Genomic DNA, 12,128 nt, shown 5'->3' on the forward strand with positions numbered 1-12,128 from the left:
GAGAACAACCTGGAATGGGAACCGGCAGAGAAAAAGGAGAGTTTCAACAATTAAAATGATGTCTAGAAAACAGTCAGGAAAATAGAGAGCATGTTCATTCCTCCGTTTGCTTTGAGATGCATGTCTATGACTTTACAATAGTGAATCTCATTTAGCTTAAAGTGGGAAGTCACTGAGTCATTGTCCAACCACCTGCAACACAGGGAGACTTATCCCAAAGTCAGTAGCCCTATTTCTTCCAGATTCACTTTGCCTTGGAACACCCTGATAAACGGCCCATTAGCAGCCCACAAAGAGATTAAGAAACAATTCCGTTTAAGAGAATGCACAGTTTAGCAAAATGATCCTTGAATCAGAATGTTCTGCTTCTGCTATCTTTTATGAACAAAAGCAGCAGAAGTTTTGAGGTCAGTCAGCCTGACCATATTTTGTTCTTATCTCCCTATTTTCTACTCCATAATGAAATTTAAATAGCTCACTATCACTAAGTAAATAATTGGCGCTGTAACAGCCTTCTGGAAGCTTTTAATTGTGTCAAAGCGGCTCTTCAATTCTAAACATTCCTTACAACCGAATGATACTTAGAGCTTTGTGTGTCTTCTTGGCAGATGGAGATAGGAACACAAAATGGGATAAGAAGGCAAGAACTTCCCATTAATCATGGCCGTGTTCCTTTATTCCAAGATCATAAAATGCCTGAAATCACAACTTTGTCTTGGTGAGGGAGGGAAAGGGGCCTGACTGAGAAGCAGAAAGTCTAGGTTCTAGTTTCTGCTGGGCCCCTGCCCAGCTTCCTAATGTGGAACAAGGTGCTTAATTACCTCTTGGACCTCATTTTCCTTATGTGTACCCCAGATTCTGTAGCCAGGGCGTCCCCTCCACATTGCCCCAGGTCAAGGTGCTCTACCAAGCAATAGGCCTACCCCCAGTTCCAGATTTGGAGCTTCTCCCCTTCACTTTGCTGTCTGTCCAGGGATCTGTTTTGATCTTACCAATGTCCTAGGGTCCTTGTGGAGAAGTGTCCCCACAGGGTAGCCAAATTATGGCATGCAAGAGAGACTCCAGGCACTGGCCAGACACTGCTAACCCAAGATAAAGGGTTACCCCAGACAACACTTTCCACGATCAGAAACCACTGGGAAATCCATCTGAAACAAATGAAATAAATTTCTTTGCCACATGACTTCCCAGAGTCTTTATTTTCTCATGTACTTTGAGACTTTCCTAGAGGGAGGGACTGAAGTATTTGACCAAGGAACCAATTTTTTTTCAAAGATCTATGCTCAGGTCTGGCATGCCTTAAAAATGCTGGTCCAGATTTATGATTCCGTCTGTTGATTTTTCATTCATTATCTTCACATCAGGAGGGACTCAAACTTGGCTGCAGAATAGCATCACCTGGGCCCACTCCCTGGGTCTCATCCCAATGTGACAATGCAGTAGCACTTGTCACTCTGTGCTAGAGACAATCACATTTGTCTGAGAGGTGGGTACTGCTTTCGGTTCTCCTACAAAGTCTGATGTGCAGCCAGCATGGAGAGCCGCTAGCTTAGGCAGCAGGAGAAGGGGCTTCCTGCTCCGAAGCGTATTCTAGAGTATACAAAGGGGAGCCCCACTCCCAGGTCAGTGTTAAGGAGTAAACCCAAGAAAGTGTTTGTCTCTCCACCCAGAGTCAAACCTACAAGCCTCCTAAGCCCCCTACCTACTGGGAGGATCTCCGTGGAGGATGTGGAATGAGTGACAGAGCATTTCCTAACAGTTACTCAATTAGGATTCTGGCCCTAATCATCTCTTTTAAAAACCCTGTGGACTTTTCCTTTCAAAACAAAAATAACTTTACTGATTTTCTGGTTGTAAATTTAATGCCTACTCATAGTAGGGGGTGGGACTACGTAGAAGTGTAAAGCGAAAACTAATTGTTCTTAATTCCCCTGCTGTGAGCATTTTGTATTTACTTCTAGGCCTTTATATGTTTTTAATGTTGCTTTGTAACTTGTTTTTTTGTTTGTATTTTTGGTTTTTTTTTTACTTATCAACATTTCTCAAATGTCTTTTCATCTCAATATAAATAAAACAAGATCATTATTTTTAATGGTATCACCATATTCTATGTAGACCATAAATTATTTAACTGAACCCTGTGTTTAGCTATTCTAGTGTTTACCATCAATAAAGGAATAGACATCTTTGCACATACATCTGATTGGTTTCGTAGAATACATTTTTAGAAGTGGAAGCACTCACTCCAAATCCCAGAAGCCAACAGAACCCACTTAGGTGGGCTTCCCTTTCTATTTACCATCCAGGGGTATTGCTTTTCCTTCTCATTTCCCCACCCTAAGTCCCTCCAGCTTTCTCCACTCCCTAGCTCTTGTAAAGTATTTTCTACCTGCTGTTGATCCATATCCCTCCACCTTTTATTGAATCTCCCTCAAGGTTCTCTGTTAAAGCCAGTATTTTACTTTAGAAAGTCTTGGTTCTATGCAAATCTTCACTCTCTTTGCACCCCCATCTAGTTCAGGCTGGAGGTCTCATCCCCCAGCAGAGGTCACCAAATCCTCTTTTAAGGAACAAGCAAGGGGAAGCAAGCTGAGGTTGTTCATTCTGCAAAGTCTTACGTGACCTCCCTTCCACACACACCCTGGCCCCTCCAGCCTTCCCCAGAGCACCTGCCCTTCCTTCTGCAGTAGCACTTGTCACTCTGTGCTATGATTATTTATGCATCAATTTTCCCTTGACACTGAGTCCCTTGTCCCCATCCCTGTGCCTCCCGACTCCACCACCACCCTGCCTGAGAAGATGCCTTCAGGGTTTACTGAATGCCTGCTATTAAAAGGCCACATTTTTTCCAGGAAAAACTCCAAGTGGTCTTTCTTTATAATATTAAAAGTAGTAACTATGACCCACATCCTCTCCTTTTGCCAAAAAAACGACACAGTCTCAAACTCACACCTAGGCTGAGGCTGACTCCTGTGACCTCGCCACTGTCAGAGGCATTTGAACCACAGCAATTTCATCTTGAATTGGGGCTGAGTAAAATAAGGCTGAGACCTATTGGGCTGCATTGCCAGGAAGTTAGGCATTCTTCGTCACAGAATAAGATGGGAGGTCAGCACAAGACACAGATCACAAAGACTCCACTGATAAAACAGGATGCAGTCAAGAAACTAGCCAAAACCTGCCAAAATCAAGATGGTGACAAAAGGGATCTCTGGTAGTCCTCACTGCTCATTTTACACTAATTATAATACATTAGCATGCCAAAAGACAGTCCCACCAGCGCCATGACAGTTTACAAATGCCATGCCAATGTCAAGAAGTTACTCTATATGGACTAAAAGGAAGAGGAATCCTGAGTTCCAGGAAATCCTCGCCCCTTTCCTGGAAAACTCATGAATAATCCACCCCTTATTTAGCATATGATGGAGAAATAACCATAAAAATAGCCAACCAGCAGCCTTTGGCAATGCTCTGCCTGTGGAGTAGCCATTCTTTACTCCTTCACTTTCTCAATAAACTTGCTTTCACTTTACTCTGTGGACTTGCCTCGACTTCTCTCTTGTAAGAGATCCAAGAACCTTCTTTTGGGGTCTGGATTGGGATCCCTTTCCAGTAATAAATACCACTGAACTACGGAGAGCACGTTACATCTTCCAATGATCAGGCATCGAAAGGAGCTCCGCTTTTCTTACTGCATTTTCCACACTGATGCCTCCTGATGTCCCCGCCTGGCCTTTGGCAGGGGCAGCAAAGTTGCTGATAAAAACCCTCTCGATGCCAGGGAGTGACTCTACCAGCAAATGGCTTAGTGTGTTTCCTTCCTGCCAGCTCCATTTTTACATGACTCACAAGTTTATTCATTCATTCAACCAGTCCTTTGCGACTGGAAACCCCAGGGTAAAGCAGAGAGACATAGTCCCAGCATTCAAAGAGGTTAATTTTAGGGAATCCAAAAACCAGTAAACAAACAAATAAAACATGTATGAATTTTGATGAAAGTTTTGAAGGAAAGAAAAGGAGGCTAAAATAAAGAATAAGAAGTTATTATTGATTACTCTCAGTGATCAGGGTGATTAGGGAAGGCCACCTGTCTGCAGTAGGAAAGGAAGGAGAATATCCTTCCAGGACAGGGAACAGCACCTGGAGGCAACTTTGAAGCAGAAAGGGAGAAAGGGGCCTAGAGCCTGGTGAGGCAGGGGCAAACTGGAGGTGAGTTTGGGGAGACAGGCGGGAGTGTTGATGTGTATATTTAGATACATGAGTTTTAGATTATCTGTTGGAATTCAGGATCCAGTTGGTCATTATCAGTAAGTTACCAAGAAATTACAAAATACCTCGGGTTTTTTAAATTTCTTCCATAAACAAAAACTTATTATCTTTGACTTTTCAAAGTATCTCAAACCATGGTCATGTCAAGACCATCCACTTGGATAGAATGAAACTGGGGCACTATATTGAAGGAGAGTCACATAAAAATTATCTGAAACTCTGATTTTAATGTGTTTTCAGTTTATTTGAATCAAAAAACAAAGCACATCTAGAGGTGTCATTTTCATTTTGTTTTTTGTTTTTTTTTTTCTAGTTTCAACTTTTTAATTATAAGATCTTCACAGATTCTTCTGTGAAGGAGGGAGGATACAAGAGGAGGAGAGGTAAGATAGAGCCATTTTATACAAGTTTCAAAATAGAAATGTGGGCCCTCCTTTGGCACTCTAAATAGTACGGCTTAAGCTGCTCTTTCTTAGTTTCTTGTACCTATTTCTGCTCCTCTCTGGGGCCCCATTTCTAGCCATGACTTCTTTCAATGGAGGTATTTTTGCCTTCAGCCTGCTGTTTATTTATCTGGCCCCAAAGTTAGAACAGAGAACATATGCAGGCAAGTGTCCATGTAAACAAGGTCTGACCTGAAAGGACTGCATAGATAAGGACCTGGGTTCTGCTTCAGAGAAGGGAGGGCCACACTGGCTAAGGCAAGCAAGTGTTACTGAGAAATACGATGACATTCACACAGTCTTCCTTAGTCGCGGCTGTTTGTGAATACAACATGCATTGAATCCTTCTAAGTACTGCCTTTAATATGCTGCCTCCCAGTAAGAACATCTCCAGCTACTCAGCTTCAGAAAATTGGTCTTTGAGGATTTCCAAAAGCAACTGAAATCTGAACACCTGGAGAAGGGGAAAAAGGCAGAGAGATGGAAGGCACAATTCCATCACAAATTGCCTAGGTTAACACGGCTCAGTCAGCCTTTTTATTCTTACCCTGAAAATAATTTCAAAAACAAGTGTCTTTGAAATAAGTCACTTTGCAAACACATACTAGGGTCTTAGAAGGGTCTTTGAAGGGGTCTTTGCAACACTGCCAGGAGTGCTGAGAAGACGAAGGAAAGTAAAACACAATAATTGTCCTTCAAACATTTTTGCTGATTAAATGTTAGAAGATTTTCATCATCTATAGGGCAGGAGGCGGATGAAGGGGAACCTAATGAAAACAAAGCCAAAAGCACTACATAGTTAACCTAAGAGGTTAAAAATGCTGTGGGATTCAAGGGAGGAAAATCGCCATCCATCTGTGAGTATCAGGCATAGCTTGACAGAGGAATTTTCTCTAAATTCTATTCCGCTTCTTAGGCCTCAGTATTGAGGTAGGTGTTGAGAGAGGTTGGGTCTGCCAGAGTCAAATTTTCTTGGCACTTAAATTACAGGGAAACATCGCAGAGTTTGTACAACTACAAGAAATTTCAAGGTTCTGAAATTTTAAAAAGAAAGGCTAAGATTCTAAAATTTCAATATGGACATGCCAACCAGCTGAACCCAAACATATCTTGTTTGGTACAGGCTAGGGGTGAGGGGTGCACTTCATTTACCATACTCTGTACTAAGGGCTCCTTTGTTGCAATGGGTTGGAAATATGTGTGCAGGAAAATCACCCAAAGCCTCAGCAAGTGTTCTCTGGTTCCTCCCATATAGGGCAACACAGCCAGGGTTCCTTGTTTAGTAAGAAATCACGTAAAATAGACCAGTGCTCATGGCCAATGAAGGGGCACGGTCTTTCCAAACAAACAGAGCCCCTGAGAGTTATTTTTAGGCCAGGAATATCATGTATGCTGCAAACACCTGGATAATGTTCCCATTCCACACCCAAGTAGACATCACAAATCGATCATAACCCTTTCTCACCAAGCCCAGATGCTACCCCAGAAACCTTTTCAACATAGGACTCCAGGAAGTTACTACCATTAACAGGAATTGTCACAAGAGATGAAACCCAGGGGTCCTCTCTGTCCTCAACTTTATAGCAGTTCATGATGTGGGAGTCTCGTCTTCCCATGCAAAGAACAATGGGGTGGGTGGCCATTAAGGGTCTTGCGGTCTTGGTCCCTGCCAAAAGTTTTACGGAAACTTGAGGTAAATCATTAAGAAGATGGCTGCATCCTCTTCGACAAAATGAATTTGTTATGTACAATCTTCCAAGGCTTCTTGAATAAATAATACTCTTACCTTTTAGGTTGACTCGGGTTTGAGCTATAAAGTAGATATAAACCTTTGGAGGTTCCAACTTTCAGAGCAGTTGAGGGGCTAAGTCACTTTCAAAAGGGCTTTAAATGCCAAGCTCCCCTCCACCAAACATGTTAAAGACTCTTAACTACCTGACAGAAAAGGAAAGGAAGAAGATAGATAAATATAAATTCTACCTGCAGCAAGGCACCATGGCCATTTGAAAATGAATCTCAAATGACCATAAAGCAGCTATGGGAAAATGTGATTCTATTTACATAAGTCTGATCTATACACACTTCTTCAGAAAGGACTCAACTCTGAAACCATCACACCCTGGGCTTGACCTGCAGAGCCTTGTGGCTGAATAGTTGTCAAGTGTGAACCACGGGCCAAGGGCAGAGTAACCTCATGGAGAGGCAGGAAAAAAAACTGGACATTTATCACTGAAAGCACGCATGAGGCCATGTTCACAAAGCACAAGTCAACTGCTCTGAAATCATTCTGAGGTTTTCACCCAATCAAGAACAGTCATTCTCATTCAGGGGCTGCTAACGTCAGTTGGACCGTGGCCAGTTTAATTTTGAGCAGTGGTTGTCAAACATTCCCTGGAGGTGCCTCAGAGCTGCCCAGCAGGCAGAGGAGAGGGAGGCACAGTGGACAGGACTGATACAACACCCAAAAAGCACACACATGCTTCCCTCAGAGCGGCTTCTGTCATCCCCTCTGCAGCTTGATGCCCCACATAAGATTGCATTTGCAAAGAAAGCGTTTCACTACCCAAAATAAAAGATTTTTTTTAATTCCTGGCATTATCTATTCTAAGACATGGTCAGACATCAACAGGATCCCCAGAACCAAAACCAACCTACGGCATAGTAGGGAGACAAATGTTCCCGAACCAAAGCAGAACATGCAGGACTGAATATTTTTTATTTCAATATAATTTTAAACTTAAGAGAAAAACTGTAAGAACAAAAATAGTAAAAGAATGCCTGTATTTCTAGGCTGGGCACAGTGGCTCTCGCCTGTAATCCCAGCACTTTGGGAGGCAGAGGCAGGCAGATCACCTGAGGTCAGGAATTTGAGACCATCCTGGCCAACATAGTGAAACCCCGTCTCTACTAAAATCAAAAAAAAAAAAAAAAAAAATTAGCCAGGCATGGTGGTACATGCCTGTAGTCCCAACTACGCAGGAGACTGGGGCAGGGGAATTGCTTGAACCCGGGAGGCAGAGATTGCAGTGAGTCGAGATCACGCCACTGCACTCCAGCCTGGCAACAGAGCAAGACTCCGTCTCAAGAAAAAAAAAAAAAAAAAGAATGCCTGTATTTCTTTTACCAAGATCCACCCATTATTAACAGTTAACCCATTTGTTTTATTATTTGTTCTTCCTCGCTCTCTCTCTCTTTTTCTATGTGTATTAGTTGATCCTTGAATAATACAGGTTTGAACTGCACTGGTCCACAAATACCCAGATTTTTTTCAATAAAAACATTGGAAATTTTTTGGAGATTTACAACAATTTGAAAAAATTTGCAGATAAACTGCATAGCCTAAAATACCCTAGATGAAGCTATTTTAACCACATAGCTATAAAAATTAAGAAAAAATGAGGTATGTTATGAAAACATATGTAGATACTAGTCTATTTTGTCATTTACAACTGTAAAATGTACACAAATCTATTATTATTAGATGATATTTATCAAAGCATACACACACAAATACTTCCAGACTATAGGTGGTATCATTCACAGTCGAGAGAAATGTAAACACACATAAAGATGTAGTTTGAAATCGCCACTGCATAAAGTTCACTGCAGTACATACTGCACTACTGTAATAATTTAATAGCTACCACCTATTGTTATTGCAGTGAGTACAATGATGTGAGTAGATGCTGTGCAACACTAATCATCTTCACGTAAGCAGTTCGTCTCTACTATATCCTTCATCACAGTAAAATGTAACCTTTCGCGGTTCTCGTGTATTTTTCATCATGTTTAGTGCAATACTATAAAATTTGAATAACACCATGGAACCCATACCAAGTGCCACAAGTGATGCTGGAAGTGCTCCCAAGAAGCAGAGAAAAGTCATGACATTACAAGAAAAAGTGAAATTGCTTGATATGTACCATAGATTGATGTCTGCAGTTGCGGTTGCCATCATGTTTTTTTTGTTTGTTTGTTTGTTTGTTTGTTTGTTTGTTTTTGAGGCGGAGTCTCGCTCTGTCGCCCGGACTGGAGTGCAGTGGCCGGATCTCAGCTCACTGCAAGCTCCGCCTCCCGGGTTTACGCCATTCTCCTGCCTCAGGCTCCCGAGTAGCTGGGACTACAGGCGCCCGCCACCTCGCCCGGCTAGTTTTTGTATTTTTAGTAGAGACGGGGTTTCACCGTGTTAGCCAGGATGGTCTCGATCTCCTGACCTCATGATCCGCCCGTCTCGGCCTCCCAAAGTGCTGGGATTATAGGCTTGAGCCACCGCGCCCGGCCGCCATCATTTAAGATGGACGATTCATCTTGTAAACAGATGAGGCAAACTTACAGCATCAATAAATACAGTATAGTGCTGCAAATATATTTTCTCTTTTTTATTATATTCTTCATAACATTTTCTTTTCTCTAGCTTACTTCATAACAATATAGTATATGATACAGATAACATACAAAATATATGTTCATTAACTGCTTATGTTATCAATAGGGCTTCTGGTCAACAGTAGGCAATTAGTAGTTAAGTTTCAAGGGAGTTAAAAATTATATGAGGATTTTTGACCATGGGAGGAGTCAGTGTCCATAACCCCTACACTGTTCAAGAATCACTGTATGTGTTGGCCGGGCGCGGTGGCTCACGCCTGTAATCCCAGCACTTTGGGAGGCCAAGGGGGACAGATCACGAAATCATGAGGTCAAGAGATCAAGACCATCCTGGCCAACCTGGTGAAACCCCATCTCTACTAAAAAAAAATATAAAAATTAGCTGGGCGTGATGGCACATGCCTGTAGTCCCGGCTACTCAGGAGGCTGAGGCAGGCGAATCAGTTGAACCCGGGAGGCAGAGCTTGCAGTGAGGTGAGATCACACCACTGCACTCCAGCCTGGGCGACAGAGCAAGACTCTGTCTCCAAAAAAAAAAAAAAAAATCACTGTGTATGTGTACGTGTATACATTCTCTTATGTAGCCAGAATATCATCCTCAACTTCAGTAAATTTAACAGTACTTTTATCTAATCTACTGTCCCATTTTTGTCAATTGACCCAATAATGTCTTTACAGCATTTTCCCCTCCAGAATGGAATCCAGTCTAGGGTCAGGGATTGAGTTTAGCTGTCTCCATCCTTCATTGATCTGGAGCACTTCCAGACCCTTTCTTAGCCCTTCACGATGATATTTTCCAAGTCTAGAGCCCTGCCCCGTTTTTAACAGAATGTTTCTCATTTAGAGTTTGTCTAATAATTCCTCATGACTCAGGTTATACATTCTTGGCTGGAATATGACAGAGGTGCCGTTGTGTCCTTCCCAGGGCATCACATCAGGAGGCACACAACATCCATCTGCCCTCATTGCAGATTTTGAAAACCCAGTCAAGCTGTCAAATTTCTCTACAGTATAATTGCTACTTTTGTTTCCCTTGGAAATAATACTCAGTCTGTAGGGAAATATTTTTAGACCAAACAAATATCCTGCTTCTTATCTAAATTCCTCCCTAGTTTTTGCATCCATTGATGATTCTCGCTTGATGATTCTTGCTGATCTTTGCCATAATGGTTCTAAAATGCTAACTTACCAGCTCCAGCCCTTCCTCCCAATTTATAAGTTGGCATTCAGCATTTCACTGTAAGCAAGAGCCCTTGCTTTTCCCCATATAAATAAAGTAAATATTTTACCCATTTATTATCAATAAGGACTCATAAATTCTGATTTTTAATAGCTTATAATTCATTATTATACTTAATTACTTAAATTGTCCCAGATTTAGCCAGCAGGAGTTCTTTCAGGCTGTCTCCTGTGTCCTTGTGACGTGGTCCCATCTCTTTTTGAGCTCATTCTTAAGTTCTAGTATCAGCATAGCAGAACATTCTGTTATACTAGAAATTCAGAAAGTTCCAGGCTCACCTGGTACAGCCTGCCCTAATCTGGAATCAGTTGGTTCTCCCAAGAGCCCTGAGTCCTTTTGGTGGGGAATGGAATTAGAGACCAAGATGTGGGCACAAGGTGTGTCCATTGCCACTGAGGTGTTACTGCTTCTTGGCCCTTTCAGCAGACAAAAACTAGGTAATACACACAGGTGTATATATTCATGCAAATTTATATACACACATACGTATGCATTTTAGAAATATAATACACAGTGATATCCCAAATTTCAATCCATCTCAACAGGGCTCTTTCTTGCCTTCTCCCCATTCCATATATTGTCACTTTTTCCTTAATGAGAACCCTGCTTCCCAATAGCAACACATTTACTCATTTGCTCACTCCTGTAATACATACGTCAAACCTAAACAACAGAGTGGGAGATTCTCTGAAAGAAAATGATATTTATTAAGGAGTCTCATTGCAATGGGAATGCACACGCCATAGTAAACTACGTGCGTATTCAGGGAGGTTGAGACAAATGAAAGTTTTTAAAGGAAAAATGAGGGAGATTACATAAGTTGCTTTGAGTCAATTATCCTTGGCTACAAGGATCAATAACAAGGGTGGTGTCAGTCTGAAGTCGGATGGGCAGTTGCTGGACAGACATCCTTGCAGAAGTATTTTCTGTGTAAAGTTACAGTGACCTTTGTGCAAGGTTGTGGTTTTTGCAGTGTTTTGCAATAGTTCTTATTATCAGGCATACATTCATGAGAACCCTCCCTTCATCTCCTTCCCTGGCTCCACTTGTCAGGATTGTAACACAAGTGACTTCCTTTTGATTGTGACAACTTTCACAGATATAAAGTTGTTTCAGAATTGCTTTTTCTCAGCAGGGTGCAGTGGCTCACACCTGTAATCCCAGCGCTTTGACAGCCCGCGGTTGGTGGATCACCTGAGGTCAAGAGTTTGAGACCAGCCTGGCCAACATGGCGAAACCCCATCTCTACCAAAAATACAAAAAATTAGCCAGGTGTGGTGCCACGTGCCTGTAGTGCCAGCTACTTAGGAGGCTGAGGCATGAAAATCGGTTGAACCCAGGAGGCGGAGGTTGCAGTGAGCCAAGATCTCACCACTGCACTCTAGCCTGGGAAAGACAGCAGGACACCATTTCAAAAAAAAAAAAGAAGGAGGAGGAAAAGGAGGAGGAGGAGGGAGGATAGAGGAGGGAGGAGGGAGGAAGGAGGAAGGAAGGAAGAAAGAAGAAGGAGGAGGAGGAGGAGATGTAGTAGTAGTAGTATGTATGTATGTACAATTCTACATATTCCTTCATCTAAGGCTGAGGGTATATAGTCAAATACTATGTTCATAAGCTACTAGGATTAGTCCTTTCTTTTAGAAAAGAATATATAAAACATTAACATGCTTCTGAAGGTCAAAACTACGCAAAAAGATCTATTCAGAGAAGTATTCCTCCTTACACACTTAGACAGTGATGATACCAACATGTATCTTCTCCTCCCAGCTGAAATGTCAAGGCGTTTTTGTTCC

The 12,128-nt window shown here is 42.0% G+C and overlaps 1 long non-coding RNA gene across 3 annotated transcripts; it reads left to right on the forward strand.

Moving 5' to 3' along the window:
- The first annotated feature begins 3,850 nt into the window (after nt 1–3,850).
- Nucleotides 3,851–11,526, forward strand: LOC117095303. 3 transcript variants are annotated; one of them, XR_004441908.1, is made up of 3 exons: nt 3,851–4,209; nt 4,583–4,652; nt 11,471–11,526. It is a non-coding gene; the product is annotated as an uncharacterized LOC117095303 (long non-coding RNA). The 3 variants fall into 3 exon arrangements; XR_004441910.1 differs by having other exon boundaries at nt 11,474–11,517; XR_004441909.1 differs by lacking the exon at nt 11,471–11,526 and adding an exon at nt 8,506–8,664.
- The last annotated feature ends 602 nt before the right edge of the window (nt 11,527–12,128 follow it).

The sequence above is a fragment of the Trachypithecus francoisi genome, unplaced genomic scaffold (assembly GCF_009764315.1).
Source record: "Trachypithecus francoisi isolate TF-2019V2 unplaced genomic scaffold, Tfra_2.0 Lachesis_group13, whole genome shotgun sequence".
Classification (NCBI taxonomy): domain Eukaryota; kingdom Metazoa; phylum Chordata; class Mammalia; order Primates; family Cercopithecidae; genus Trachypithecus; species Trachypithecus francoisi.